General features: G+C 33.6%; 9 non-coding genes across 9 annotated transcripts; all 9 read left to right on the top strand.

The window, feature by feature from the left end:
* The first annotated feature begins 3,936 nt into the window (after window positions 1-3,936).
* On the top strand, window positions 3,937-4,009 carry TRNAA-UGC (transfer RNA alanine (anticodon UGC)). Its single transcript has one exon. It is a non-coding gene; the product is annotated as a tRNA-Ala (tRNA).
* A 4,558-nt stretch (window positions 4,010-8,567) lies between these two features.
* On the top strand, window positions 8,568-8,640 carry TRNAA-UGC (transfer RNA alanine (anticodon UGC)). Its single transcript has one exon. It is a non-coding gene; the product is annotated as a tRNA-Ala (tRNA).
* Window positions 8,641-11,382: 2,742 nt separating this feature from the next.
* Window positions 11,383-11,501, top strand: LOC136211414 (5S ribosomal RNA). Its single transcript, XR_010678616.1, has one exon. It is a non-coding gene; the product is annotated as a 5S ribosomal RNA (ribosomal RNA).
* A 183-nt stretch (window positions 11,502-11,684) lies between these two features.
* On the top strand, window positions 11,685-11,803 carry LOC136213226 (5S ribosomal RNA). The gene has a single exon (XR_010680350.1). It is a non-coding gene; the product is annotated as a 5S ribosomal RNA (ribosomal RNA).
* A 258-nt stretch (window positions 11,804-12,061) lies between these two features.
* On the top strand, window positions 12,062-12,180 carry LOC136212939 (5S ribosomal RNA). Its single transcript, XR_010680077.1, has one exon. It is a non-coding gene; the product is annotated as a 5S ribosomal RNA (ribosomal RNA).
* A 260-nt stretch (window positions 12,181-12,440) lies between these two features.
* Window positions 12,441-12,559, top strand: LOC136211756 (5S ribosomal RNA). The gene has a single exon (XR_010678947.1). It is a non-coding gene; the product is annotated as a 5S ribosomal RNA (ribosomal RNA).
* A 182-nt stretch (window positions 12,560-12,741) lies between these two features.
* LOC136211754 (5S ribosomal RNA) lies at window positions 12,742-12,860 on the top strand. The gene has a single exon (XR_010678945.1). It is a non-coding gene; the product is annotated as a 5S ribosomal RNA (ribosomal RNA).
* A 258-nt stretch (window positions 12,861-13,118) lies between these two features.
* LOC136212938 (5S ribosomal RNA) lies at window positions 13,119-13,237 on the top strand. Its single transcript, XR_010680076.1, has one exon. It is a non-coding gene; the product is annotated as a 5S ribosomal RNA (ribosomal RNA).
* A 260-nt stretch (window positions 13,238-13,497) lies between these two features.
* Window positions 13,498-13,616, top strand: LOC136211753 (5S ribosomal RNA). Its single transcript, XR_010678944.1, has one exon. It is a non-coding gene; the product is annotated as a 5S ribosomal RNA (ribosomal RNA).
* The last annotated feature ends 162 nt before the right edge of the window (window positions 13,617-13,778 follow it).

Genomic DNA, 13,778 nt, shown 5'->3' with positions numbered 1-13,778 from the left:
CTAAATATCGTATCCATTCGTCGTTGAAATATCTGGGGTGCATTTTTCAAACCAAAAGGTAACACAATCCATTCGAATCTAGAAGATTTCCAGGAATGTTACTCATTTAGAAGATTTTCAGGAATGTTTAATCTGAAAAAATGAATATTCTCTAAAGATGCAAACGGTACCCTTCAGCTACGTGGAAGAATCTCCACTGTGATCGTATGGTTAAAAAGGAACAAACGTTGGATCAAGTTAAACGGTTACGTAATGGCTAGAGTGCGCTGCATAATACTTTAGAGGTTTGAATGCCTCATATCCAATGAAACGAGGACACTTGGCAACATGCTTACTACATGGCATAGTGCAGCATCTGACAGCGTCACAGTCTGAGCTTGGTAGAGCCAACCGAAGGCTGACACATGTTCAATGGCTCATTAGAGTAAATTCCTAGAACGACGATTACTACCCTTGACAAACACTATAAATAGGAAACGTATATGATCCCTATGAGGTATTTAAATACAATAATGATTGATACTTTGATTATCTTTAATCTTCCTTCAATTTTTATTAACTTATGCATCGGAGCAGGTTCGTTGGACGCCGACCTTTCTCTAACCTGATGTTATTCTTATCTTAGGCTAAGAAAGGAGGTTCCATGTAATTTTACAATGGCAAAAAACATCCTGAGGTCCATGATGTTTCGTTTTTGTGTGCGTTAAATCCTTAATCTTTTATTTAGACACATTAAGCCTCTAATCTTTTTTTTTTGTAACATTAAGCTCTTGCTTCTCAAATTGATTAGTTGTTAATATCAAATTCAATTAAAAAACGCAACTCATATTACAGTTTTCCTATAACTATATTGCACATATTAAAAATTGTTTCTGGCTGTTAAAAATAAAATTTCAAATGCATGGGAAATAAAAAAACACTCTGTAACCGAGTTTTATTATCAAAACTAACTTTTATGGTCATCAAGGGCTTAATGTGACAGAAAAAAAATTATATGATGAATGTGTCTAAATAAAAGATTAAGAACTTAATGCATCAAAAATGAAATATCAGAGACCTCGTGATGCTTTTTGCCTTTTACAATTAATCACGATTTTTTTAAGACCATTTTACATGAATATCATAATTAGTTATAAAATTACAATTTTATCATTTCATGAAAATTAATTTTAATATATCATTATTTTCCATAAAGTATGATTTTATATTATAATTTAAGAAAAATTGATCTAAATTCATAAATTCTAAACTTTAGTAAATATATTTTATATTTTTAATTTATAAACTTTAATTTTTAAAATATATTAAAAGTGATGATTTTTTTTTTCAAAAATTTGCGCAATACGCTTACATTAAAGAAGAAAGAAAAATCCCCACCAGACCCGGATATGATTCGAACCCATGACCTCCCAAGGCATAGGTAAGCTCTCAACCACTAGGCTAAGAGCTTCACCACCAAAGTGATGATCTTATTAGTTTGATATAATTTAAAATATTATTGGACATAATTGTAGATAAGTTTTTAAAAGTAAATTTTTATGTAAATTTCTCTTTTTATTAATTTAATCTATTTTTGTATTACATGGGCCCAAAAAGGAATTCAATCATGGCCCAAAATCTAGAGGAATAGTTATATATCACCCAATTTCAATTAAGTTTTTTAAGGTGCATAATCAAAATTGAAAATGAAAACTCTTTTTATTAATTAAAATTAATTTTCTGTTAATAATGTTTTGCAAATTAGCTAAATTAGAATATTCAATAAGCAACAATCTCTAAACTATAGAATGTTGGTTGGAATTTGCTGTCTTTGTTAACAATTACTAGAATTAGAAGATGCAATTAATCAAAACTTTTGTTGGGATTTGCTGGCTCTAATATTTTTTACTTATTCTTTTTAATAAAATATATTATTATTTTATTGATATTTTATTCGTATAAAATATCACCAATATTTTATTCGTATAAAATATCACCAATATAAATTGAACATTTAAAAAAATGTACCAATTTAGGTCTCGATAATGGAACGTGACACGTTATTTATATTACTACATTAAGTTCTTGGGCCACGGGTGCTCACCCCGCCTAAGTTCTGTCTTGTCCCAATTTCTATCAAAAAAAAAAAGAGATCGAACTTAACCAAGTAATATAAATGACGTGTCGCGTTCCGTTATTGAGGCCTAAATTGTTACTCTTTTTTAAATATTAAGCCTATATTGATGTAATTTATACGTGGAGTCTAAATTGATACTTCTTCAAAAATCATAAGCATATTCTAGTATATTATCCCTTATTTTATTGATAAAATATGAATATATAATTAATATAGGAAATTAAAAAAAAATATCTATGTAGTTTTATTTAGGAATAAGGGTCAACTTTAAACTGGTTTTTTTTTTTAAAGAAAGTGGAGATTTGATCGTAACGTATGAAAGGGTTCAAATTTGATTTTAATGTTTTTAAATATGACTTTAATATTTTTAAGTAAGATCAAGTTTAATCTTAAATTAGTGAAAATTTAAAAAGGCTAATTGAGTGTTATATAACTGTCACATCAAACTTTTCAAACAAATTTACTCCTAAACTTTATTTGTTTTAAGGATCAAGCTTATAATCAATTATTTTTCAATATTGGACCCGTGTCGTGACCATTGATTTTATTATGGATCAGACTCTTATTTAACTTTTATGTCGAGTTTGGACGACAAGTGTCGTTAAGGGATTTAGCCTGCCGGCTTGGACATTTTTACTTCTATATGGACAAATAAAAAATAAGTTTCTTGATTAGAGGAGAGAAAATAAAATAGATTTGACAATTCTAATGTTGAAAATCGCGAAATTGGAGATGAGAAGATTGAGCTTGGAAGAGCTCATTGGAAATTAATTTCTATAATTTCTTTTTCCATTTAAGTTTTTTATTTCTCCTTGTAAAAAAAACTCTTATTTTTATTTATCCATGTCAACATGCCGAATCACTCTAACAATGTATGCAGCCCAAACTCAACGAAAAGTTCAATAGGGATCTGATCCATAACAGAATGTCAGAATCAATGGCCAATGTAGAAAAATAATTGTTTAGGGGCTTGAACTTTAAAACATGCAAAGTTTAGAGGCTTAATTATGCTTTTTATCGTTTCTTTTTTTGTTATTTGTAACTATATTAGAAACACAGTAAACATTTTAGACACTTTTGGGACTTTTATTTTGTGTGATTCATTTGTACGTAGAAGATTTAGTTGTTAGCATTTAACATGTTTTTTGTAACTGTGTTAAATATCTTAGGCATAATTGATGTTTGGAAGGTCAGTCTTTTCAACTTTTTGGTAACGTATGGCTAAAATTTATCTTATTTGGAAACGTTGGGGTTTAATTTTGACTATTTCATACGTTATGGCTAAATATGTACCTCCTAAAAAATATTTCTATTTGAATTGTTCTTATTCAGTTCGTGGTTATTCTCACAATAAAACAGGGGATATATGGAACGCAATTAAATTGATAATGATATTTTCCAGATTTTTTTACCATGAATTTCAATAAAAAGAAAAATTAGAATGTAAAAATCGATCTAGAGAACATTTGTAGCACCTTGAACAAGAGTAGATGAATATTTAGACCAATTAAATTGCTTCAGGATTATCATGTTGGTTTTAAATTGCATGAATTTGACATTTTGAGAAATTCTTTTCAAGTATGAGACACTTATCAATATTTAGACCAATTATGATCCTTGTGTCGGGTTCCGACTTTGATATAAATCCCAAACCCAATGGGCTTGAATGGATTTGGACCGGATTGGACCAAATATAAAATATACATGTTCAAGTCCAATCCATAAAGGATGAACTTGGACGTGCCAACCGGCCTTTAAACATGCCTAATCCATATACAACTTATAATTCATATATATATATAATTAATCCAACAAAACATGGGGTTGTAGCTCATATGGTAGAGCGCTCGCTTTGCATGCGAGAGGCACAGGGTTCGATTCCCTGCAGCTTTTTTTTTAAAGGTGCAATATTACCTTTAACGTTGGCAAATTCTAAAAAAAAGATTTCATTTTTTTTTTGTAATTCTAAAAAAAAAGATTTCATTTTTTTTTGTAATTTAATAATACTATTTGAGATTAATATTTTTTTGTCAACTCTTACAAAAAAAAAGGTATAATTTTTTAATTTTATTTTTATTTTTTCACGTCTATTCCAGTAATTGTGATATATTACTAAATAGTGATAAAAATGATAAATATATGAAGTGTGAATGACATAATTCGTGACTGGAAAGACTATTTGATGAATTACTTCTCAAATTAACCCAAATTATCAATATTACGATAAAATTGCTCTTACCTGCCTAGATTAGGGATAAAATTATACAATTTTAGACGTTAGGAGAATAATTGCTCCTAGTTATCAACGTTTGAGACAATTTTGTACCTTATCTCTAAATTTAATCTACTTTTTAAACTAATATCATATGGGCTTGGTTTTTCTTGAATAGGCCCAAACAGAATTCAGCCAAGGCCCAAAATCTAGGGGGGCGGTTATAGGCAAAAAGCATCATTAGGTCCCTGATCTTTTATTTTTTGGTTCATTAAGCCCTTGATCATTTATTTGGATACATGAAGCCCCTGATCATTTATTTATTTTTATCTCATTAAGCCCTTTATGACCAAATTAGTAAGTTATGAACATCTAATTCTGTTAAAAATATGTTATTAACTCCATCTGTATTTGAAATTATTAAAAAAAGTATTTTTTACAGTTTAAATTAAGGTTTTTACAGTTTTTCTACAGCCACATTACACATCCAAAACTACTTTCAAACAATAAAAAATACAAATTTTGAATGTAAGTGCAATTAATAACAGTCTGTTAACCGAATTTTATGTTCGAAATTACTTTTTTTGGTCATCAATGGCTTAATGAAGCAAAAAATAAATGATCAGGGGCTTAATGTATCTGAATAAAAGATCAAAGACTTAATAAACTAAAAAATGAAAGATCAGGAGTCTAATAATACTTTTTGCCGACGGTTATATATTGCCCAATTTCAATTAAAGAACATAATCATTTTTTCTTAAGTTTTTTAAGGTACATAATCAAAATTAAAAATAGAAACTGATTTTGTTAATTAAAATTAATTTCTTCTAATAATGTTTTATAAATTAGCTCATTTAGAATATTGGAATAACCTGAATAAGCAGAAACCTTAATTGAAAATAGTGATATTGAAAATTAATTTTCGGAGCGATAACTTAAGAAATATTTTATAAAAATATCATTTACACGTAAATTAATATCACCCTCAGATGCAGAAGATTTCTAGAACCGTCCGATCTGGAAAAAAATATCCCTTAAAAATGCGAACGGTACCTTTCAGTTACATGGAGAATCCCTACTGCTCGTTCCAGTAATCATATGGTTAAGAAATAACAAACGTTGGATCAAATTAAACGGTTGTCCAAAGGACAAAGACAAAGACTAGCGTCGCCTGACACTTCAAAGGTCAGAGGGCCTGAGATTCAATGAAACGAGGACACCTGTCAACATGCTTGCTATGTGACAGAGTGCACCACCTGACGGCCTTACAGTGTGAGATTGATAGAGCCAGCTGAAGGTTGACATGTGTCCAATGACACATTAGGGTAAATTACTAGAATGACGATGATCATAAATAGGAAAGGTATATGATCCATATGAGGTATGTAAACACAATAATTATTAATACTCTGATTATCTTCAATCCTATTTCAACCTTTACTAACTTAAACATCGAAACGGATTTATTGGATGTCGACCTCTCTCTAATCTTTTTTACTTGTTCTTTTTAATAAAATATATTATTATTTTATTGATAAAATATTAATATAATAATTAATTATAGAATATGTAGTTTTATTTAAGAATAAGGATGAATTTTAAATTAGAAAGTGCAGATGTGATTGTAACGTATGAAATAGTTTAAATTTGATCTTATAAGATCAATTTTATTCTTAAATTACTGAAAGGTTAGTTGACTGTTATATAATTGTCATATCAGATCTTGCAAACAAGTTTGTCGATAAATTGAAACAGTTTTTACATTTTTAGCATTTAACATTTTTTTTGTAACTGTATTAAATATCTTAAGTATAATTTTTTATTATTTAAAAAACATATTTTTACGACTATATGTTAGTTTCAGTTTTAAATTACATTTTGATAAATTATTTTCAAAATATGAGACATTTGTGAATATTTAAACCAATTATGATCATTGTGTCAGTTCCGACTTTGAGATAAATTCTAAACCCAACCCATTTATATATGGGCTTGAATAGATTTGAACCGAATCAGGCCAAATATAAAATAGGGTCAAATACATAAATATCATAATTAAGTACAAAATTATAACTAAATCATATCACCAAATTTAATCCTTAATATGTTATTATTTTCTATATATTATGATTTTACACCATAATTTAAAAATTATAGACTCAAATTCTTAAATCATAAACTCTAGAAAATATAATTTAGACTTCTAATTTATAAATCATAATTCTTAAAATATATTAAAAGTACTGATTTTACTAATTTGATATAATTCAAAATTATGACTTGATATAATTGTAAATAGTTTTTAAAAGATGAATTTCTGTGTAATTTTCCCTATAAAATATAAATGTTCAAACCCAATCCATAAAGGACGAACTTGGATGGGTCAATCGGCCTTTAAACATGCCTAATTCATGTATAATTTATAATTCCTATATATAAAAAATTAATCTAATGATGGGGTTTTAGCTCATATGGTAGAGTGCTCGCTTTGCATGTGAGAGGCACGGGGTTCGATTCCCTGCAGCTCCAATTTTTTTTTTAATTTAGTAATACTATTAGAGTTTCAGTTTCCTTTAATGACCATCACCATTACCATCAACAATTTTCTTTTCATTCAATCGGTGAATAGCTCGAGAAGCTTCGACTGATGAAGTAGGAAGAAAAAGAAAACTGGAAAAAAAGAAGATAATATGGTTATTTTTAGGAAAAATTACAAAACTGGGTCAAATGGGAGTCTCATTTACATATTTAACTCATTTATTCAACCTACTACATATCTAGACTGTTTTTATGTAACTTTCCCATAATACCCCTAACCTTTCATTCTTCCCCCTTACGCGAACGGTCACGCCCCCCTTCTCTTTGGTTACGCGAAACGGTTGGTAGCTCTTCCATTAATGATTTCCAGACTTTTGATCTTCCTATCTTTCTTTAAATGGCACGAAATCTGCACCATTTCTCCAAATCACCATGTATTTCTCTTCTTCCTCTCTTCATCTCTTGATTCTTCATCTTCCTAATCCTAGAAAATGAAGCCATGGTTCTTCATTTTCCTATTCCTGCTCGTTACTTGGTTTCTTTCTTCTTGTTACCATCAAAGAAATGGTTATTCTACGTTATTTCCATCGTTTTTCCCAGTTTATCATATTGTTATTGTCGCTTTTAAGTGTGAAAGGCGCGAAAAATGTAAGTATCCACTGTTTTCTCTGCGTTTTTCCATAAAATCACTCCGCATAGTCGATGATTTCACGAAGATCTGCGATGAGAAAGAGCCTGAAATGTGACGATCTACTTCACGAATCGATTATTCTGCGAAGTCTGCGAGTAGAAAAGTTCATGATTTCACTTGCAGACTTCGCGAAAGCATCAATATGCGACGTAGATCGTCACATTTCAGATCTCGCAGACTTTGCGAAAACATCGATTCACTAAGTAAAATCATCCTCTTCCCTGCACATTTACATTCGCATGCTTCGCTAATCCTCATTTCGCGAAGCCAAATCGTCATTTTTCCTACCTAACACGATTAATTTTTTCTGAAGGTGATTGAATACATAACATCCCTTTCTGGAAGGTGACGTATTAGGGTGTAGAGGAGATGACTTTCCTTCTTGTATAGGGATTAACTTCCCTCAAGATATTGGCACATTCACTTTAAAGTGATTCGTTAGGAGAGATTGTGTCAATCTTGGTGTGCACCATGGGAAACGTCCATCCCAAAAAAGTCTGGACTTCCATTTATCATCCCAAAAAGTCTGGACTTCCAGTCTAGGGAGAAATTTTCGTCCAGATTAGTCAAGTTCACTTTGAGGTGATTTGTTAGGAGTTTATTGTGGCAATCTTGTTGTAAATTTTGATAATGTTATGATTTTAATGTTAGAATTCGTTGTTGTTTGGCATTTTTTGTTATATATCACTTAGCGAATTTTGTTAAAAACACAACCAGACTTCGCATATGCTAATTAAAATCATCAACTAAACCAAAAATTAGCTTCGCATATGCTAGAATCTGCGAAGTCAGACGGGAGGGAGACAACCGCGCCGTAAATATTGAGGGTATTATGGGAAAGTCACACAAAAACAGTCTAGATATGTAGTAGGTTGAGTAAATGGGTTAAATATATAAATAAGCCTCCATTTAACCCAGTTTTATAATTTTTCCTTATTTTTATGTGAATTGTTCTTGGTTCATATACAACTTATAATTCCTATATATAAAAAATTAATCCAACAGAACATGGGGTTGTAGCTCATATGGTAGAGCGCTCGCTTTGCATGCGAGAGGTACAGGGTTCGATTCCCTGCAGCTCCATTTTTAGTTTTTAAATTAATCCTATTATAAGATAACGTTTTAAATGGTGCAATATTACCTCTAACATCGGCAAATTCTAAAAAAAAAAATCATATTTTTTTATAATTTAATAATACTATTGGAGATTAATATTTTTAAATTCGATAAAAAATTGGATTTTTTTTGTCAGCTCATACAAAAAGGTAGGGGTGCACGTGGCCGGTTAACCAGTCCATTAAGGTTAATTCGGTCGGTTAACCGTTTTATAACTATATTATACATATTAAAAAATTGTTTCGAACTGTTAAAAATAAAAATTTCAAATGAATGGAAAATGAAAACATTATGTTAACCAAGTTTTATTATGAAAACTAACTTTTACAGTAATAAAAAGATCATAGGTTTAATGTGCTCTAATAAAAGATTAAAGGCTTAATACACCAATTTCAATTAAGGAACATAATTATTTTTTCTTTAAGTTGTTTAAAGGTGCATAATCAAAATTGAAAATGAAAACTCTTTTTATTAATTAAAATTAATTTTCTGCTAATAATGTTTTGTAAATAAGCTAAATTAGAATATTCAATAAGCAAGAATCTCTAAATTATAGAATGTTGGTTGGCATTTGCTGTCTTTGTTAACAATTACTATAATTAGAAGATGTAATAAATCAAAACCTTTGTTGGGATTTGCTGGCTCTAATCTTTTTTACTTGTTCTTTTTAATAAAACAAAGGGTAATTAATTTATTAGTTCCTATATTTTGACAAAACACAATGTTTAGTCTCTGTATTTTCAAAAACACACGGTAAGGTTCCTAATCTTTTTCTCGATGAACTGTTTAGTCCCTATTGTTTTTCTCGGTGAACTGTTTAGTCCCTGTCGTTAGACTCTCATGAAAATTCTATTAGTCAATTTGGATTTGAGTCAAAATCTATTTAAAATAAAAATGTAATGCCTTAACTACCCTTTACCATAAAATCAAATATATAAGACTATTATGCATGAACCAATTGGGAATTTCACAGGATTTCAGTAATAGTGTAACGAAATGGAAGGGAAAGGCAGTGAAGTTTACAACAATAACAAAATTAGCAGAAACATCTTTCGTCATCACTGAAGCAGTTGGCAGTAAATATGAGTTGAGAATATGGAGGAAATTAAACTCACCATTGAGAGTAAGAGGTTTTCCACCTTCAATTCGAACATGAAGAGTAAGCGAGAGAGATTTGAGTCAATTTCTACCTTCAATTCAAACAGGAAGAGTGAGCATGAGTGATTCGGTTATGGGTTAGGAATTCAATCATTTCTCCATTTTTTGTGAGCGCGAGTTGTGAGAAAAAGACATAGAGGTGTGAATTGTTTTTGATTGATAAATAGTAAAGGGTAATTTAGTCATTTCCGAATTCATAAACGGTAAAAAATATAACAAACAGATGGAAGAACTAAACAGTTCACCGAGAAAAATGTTAGGGACCTTACTGTATGTTTTTGAAAATACAGGGACTAAACATTATGTTTTGTCAAAATATAGGAACTAATAAATTAATTTAGGTATGATTATTTTGTTGATAAAATCTGAATATATAATTGTAGATAAAAGTAAAAAAATAAATATGTAGTTTTATTTATTATTTATTTATGAGACGGAAGATGCCAAATTATTATCTCGTTGTTATAATATGATTCATATTATTTAGTCACTTTGGTTAAGATAAAAATTTCATTATAGGACTCTGACTCTAGTGTCTATATAATTAATTGGATGGATTAAACCAATTCTGTAACGACCCGGTCTGGAGTGGGTGGCGCTGGGGTAGAAGGCCTGAGCAAGGATCGACCCTAAGGGATGGCGATGGGGACAGGAATGAACTGAATCCCACATCGGAAATGGAGAGGGAGTGATTGGGGCTTATTAGTAAGATGTGAATTCAATACATGCAGACGCGTTTTAAAACCGTGAGGCCCAATGTGTTGGAATTGGGCCAGAGCGAACAATATCTACATGGTATTAGACCAGGGTGTTACAAATTCCATATCCCAGTCCGCTCTATATCCATCATGAGCGGATTATTTGACCAATGCAAATTTTTTAAAGTAGTTATAGTTTTACAGTTATAAATTTAGGTTAAAAGCGCTATTTACCACTTACCCTATCCAAAATATTAATTTTTACTTTGTGGCCTATTATTTGCTAATATTTGAGATGATCTATCCAAAATATTTATTTTTGATTCATGACTTATTATTTGATAAATCCTTCTTCTCCCCTCCTTCTTAGAATTGCAATTGGAGCGGGGAATCGTCATTAACTTTCTTCATAAGGTAAGGATGGAAAAATAAATCTTGAGAGGTGATAATAGGATGGTGACGGAGACTTCTCTCCCACCCCCATGGGCTATTTTTTTTGGCCTAATACACAAATAACCCCTTGAACTTGTCCAAATCTTGCAAGTGTCCCATCTAACTTTCAATTGTAAAACATAACCCCTCAAACTTGTCCAATTATAAAATAGAATCCCAAATTACTGACACGGTCTGCAATTGAAGAAACACGTGAAATACAAAAGCTGCAAACGCTCGTGGAATGTGATAATCATATCTTTGGACCCAAAATAATAGTATTTAAGTAACCAAATCCTCGTTTTCGAGGCGGGGGTCAGTGTTTGGGGTCCGGGGGCTTGTGCATGCACGTGAAGGATGAGCATACGGGAGAAAGGGGCGCCCAGTATGGAATATATGCTTAGTTTTTGCATGGGATGACGGGTGCGATCATACCAGCACTAATGCACCGGATCCCATCAGAACTCCGAAGTTAAACGTGCTTGGGCGAGAGTAGTACTAAGATGGGTGACCTCTTGGGAAGTCCTCGTGTTGCACCCCCAAACTTTTTTGCAACGTGCATTTTTTAATTATTTAATTTTTTTTTTCACCAAGGCGTGCACGTTTACGAGGCGGTGGTCAGTGTTTGGGGTCCGGGGGCTTGTGCATGCACGTGAAGGATGAGCATACGGGAGAAAGGGGCGCCCAGTATGGAATATATGCTTAGTTTTTGCATGAGATGACGGGTGCGATCATACCAGCACTAATGCACCGGATCCCATCAGAACTCCGAAGGTAAACGTGCTTGGGCGAGAGTAGTACTAAGATGGGTGACCTCTTGGGAAGTCCTCGTGTTGCACCCCCAAACTTTTTTGCAACGTGCATTTTTTAATTATTTAATTTTTTTTCACCATGGCGTGCACGTTTTCGAGGCGGGCCCAAACTTTTTTGCAACGTGCATTTTTTAATTATTTAATTTTTTTTTCACCATGGCGTGCACGTTTTCGAGGCGGGGGTCAGTGTTTGGGGTCCGGCGGCTTGTGCATGCACGTGAAGGATGAGCATACGGGAGAAAGGGGCGCCCAGTATGGAATATATGCTTAGTTTTTGCATGGGATGACGGGTGCGATCATACCAGCACTAATGCACCGGATCCCATCAGAACTCCGAAGATAAACGTGCTTGGGCGAGAGTAGTACTAAGATGGGTGACCTCTTGGGAAGTCCTCGTGTTGCACCCCCAAACTTTTTTGCAACGTGCATTTTTTAATTATTTAATTTTTTTTTCACCATGGCGTGCACGTTTTCGAGGCGGGCCCAAACTTTTTTGCAACGTGCATTTTTTAATTATTTAATTTTTTTTTTCACCATGGCGTGCACGTTTTCGAGGTGGGGGTCAGTGTTTGGGGTCCGGGGGCTTGTGCATGCACGTGAAGGATGAGCATACGGGAGAAAGGGGCGCCCAGTATGGAATATATGCTTAGTTTTTGCATGGGATGACGGGTGCGATCATACCAGCACTAATGCACCGGATCCCATCAGAACTCCGAAGCTAAACGTGCTTGGGCGAGAGTAGTACTAAGATGGGTGACCTCTTGGGAAGTCCTCGTGTTGCACCCCCAAACTTTTTTGCAACATGCATTTTTTAATTATTTAATTTTTTTTTCACCATGGCGTGCACGTTTACGAGGCGGGGGTCAGTGTTTGGGGTCCGGGGGCTTGTGCATGCACGTGAAGGATGAGCATACTGGAGAAAGGGGCGCCCAGTATGGAATATATGCTTAGTTTTTGCATGGGATGACGGGTGCGATCATACCAGCACTAATGCACCGGATCCCATCAGAACTCCGAAGCTAAACGTGCTTGGGCGAGAGTAGTACTAAGATGGGTGACCTCTTGGGAAGTCCTCGTGTTGCACCCCCAAACTTTTTTGCAACGTGCATTTTTTAATTATTTAATTTTTTTTCACCATGGCGTGCACGTTTTCGAGGCGGGCCCAAACTTTTTTGCAACGTGCATTTTTTAATTATTTAATTTTTTTTTCACCATGGCGTGCACGTTTTCGAGGCGGGGGTCAGTGTTTGGGGTCCGGCGGCTTGTGCATGCACGTGAAGGATGAGCATACGGGAGAAAGGGGCGCCCAGTATGGAATATATGCTTAGTTTTTGCATGGGATGACGGGTGCGATCATACCAGCACTAATGCACCGGATCCCATCAGAACTCCGAAGATAAACGTGCTTGGGCGAGAGTAGTACTAAGATGGGTGACCTCTTGGGAAGTCCTCGTGTTGCACCCCCAAACTTTTTTGCAACGTGCATTTTTTAATTATTTAATTTTTTTTTCACCATGGCGTGCACGTTTTCGAGGCGGGCCCAAACTTTTTTGCAACGTGCATTTTTTAATTATTTAATTTTTTTTTTCACCATGGCGTGCACGTTTTCGAGGTGGGGGTCAGTGTTTGGGGTCCGGGGGCTTGTGCATGCACGTGAAGGATGAGCATACGGGAGAAAGGGGCGCCCAGTATGGAATATATGCTTAGTTTTTGCATGGGATGACGGGTGCGATCATACCAGCACTAATGCACCGGATCCCATCAGAACTCCGAAGCTAAACGTGCTTGGGCGAGAGTAGTACTAAGATGGGTGACCTCTTGGGAAGTCCTCGTGTTGCACCCCCAAACTTTTTTGCAACATGCATTTTTTAATTATTTAATTTTTTTTTCACCATGGCGTGCACGTTTACGAGGCGGGGGTCAGTGTTTGGGGTCCGGGGGCTTGTGCATGCACGTGAAGGATGAGCATACTGGAGAAAGGGGCGCCCAGTATGGAATATATGCT

Source organism: Euphorbia lathyris, chromosome 1 (genome assembly GCF_963576675.1).
Source record: "Euphorbia lathyris chromosome 1, ddEupLath1.1, whole genome shotgun sequence".
Taxonomy (NCBI): Eukaryota; Viridiplantae; Streptophyta; class Magnoliopsida; order Malpighiales; family Euphorbiaceae; genus Euphorbia; species Euphorbia lathyris.
This window is presented reverse-complemented; position numbering and strand designations above follow the sequence as displayed.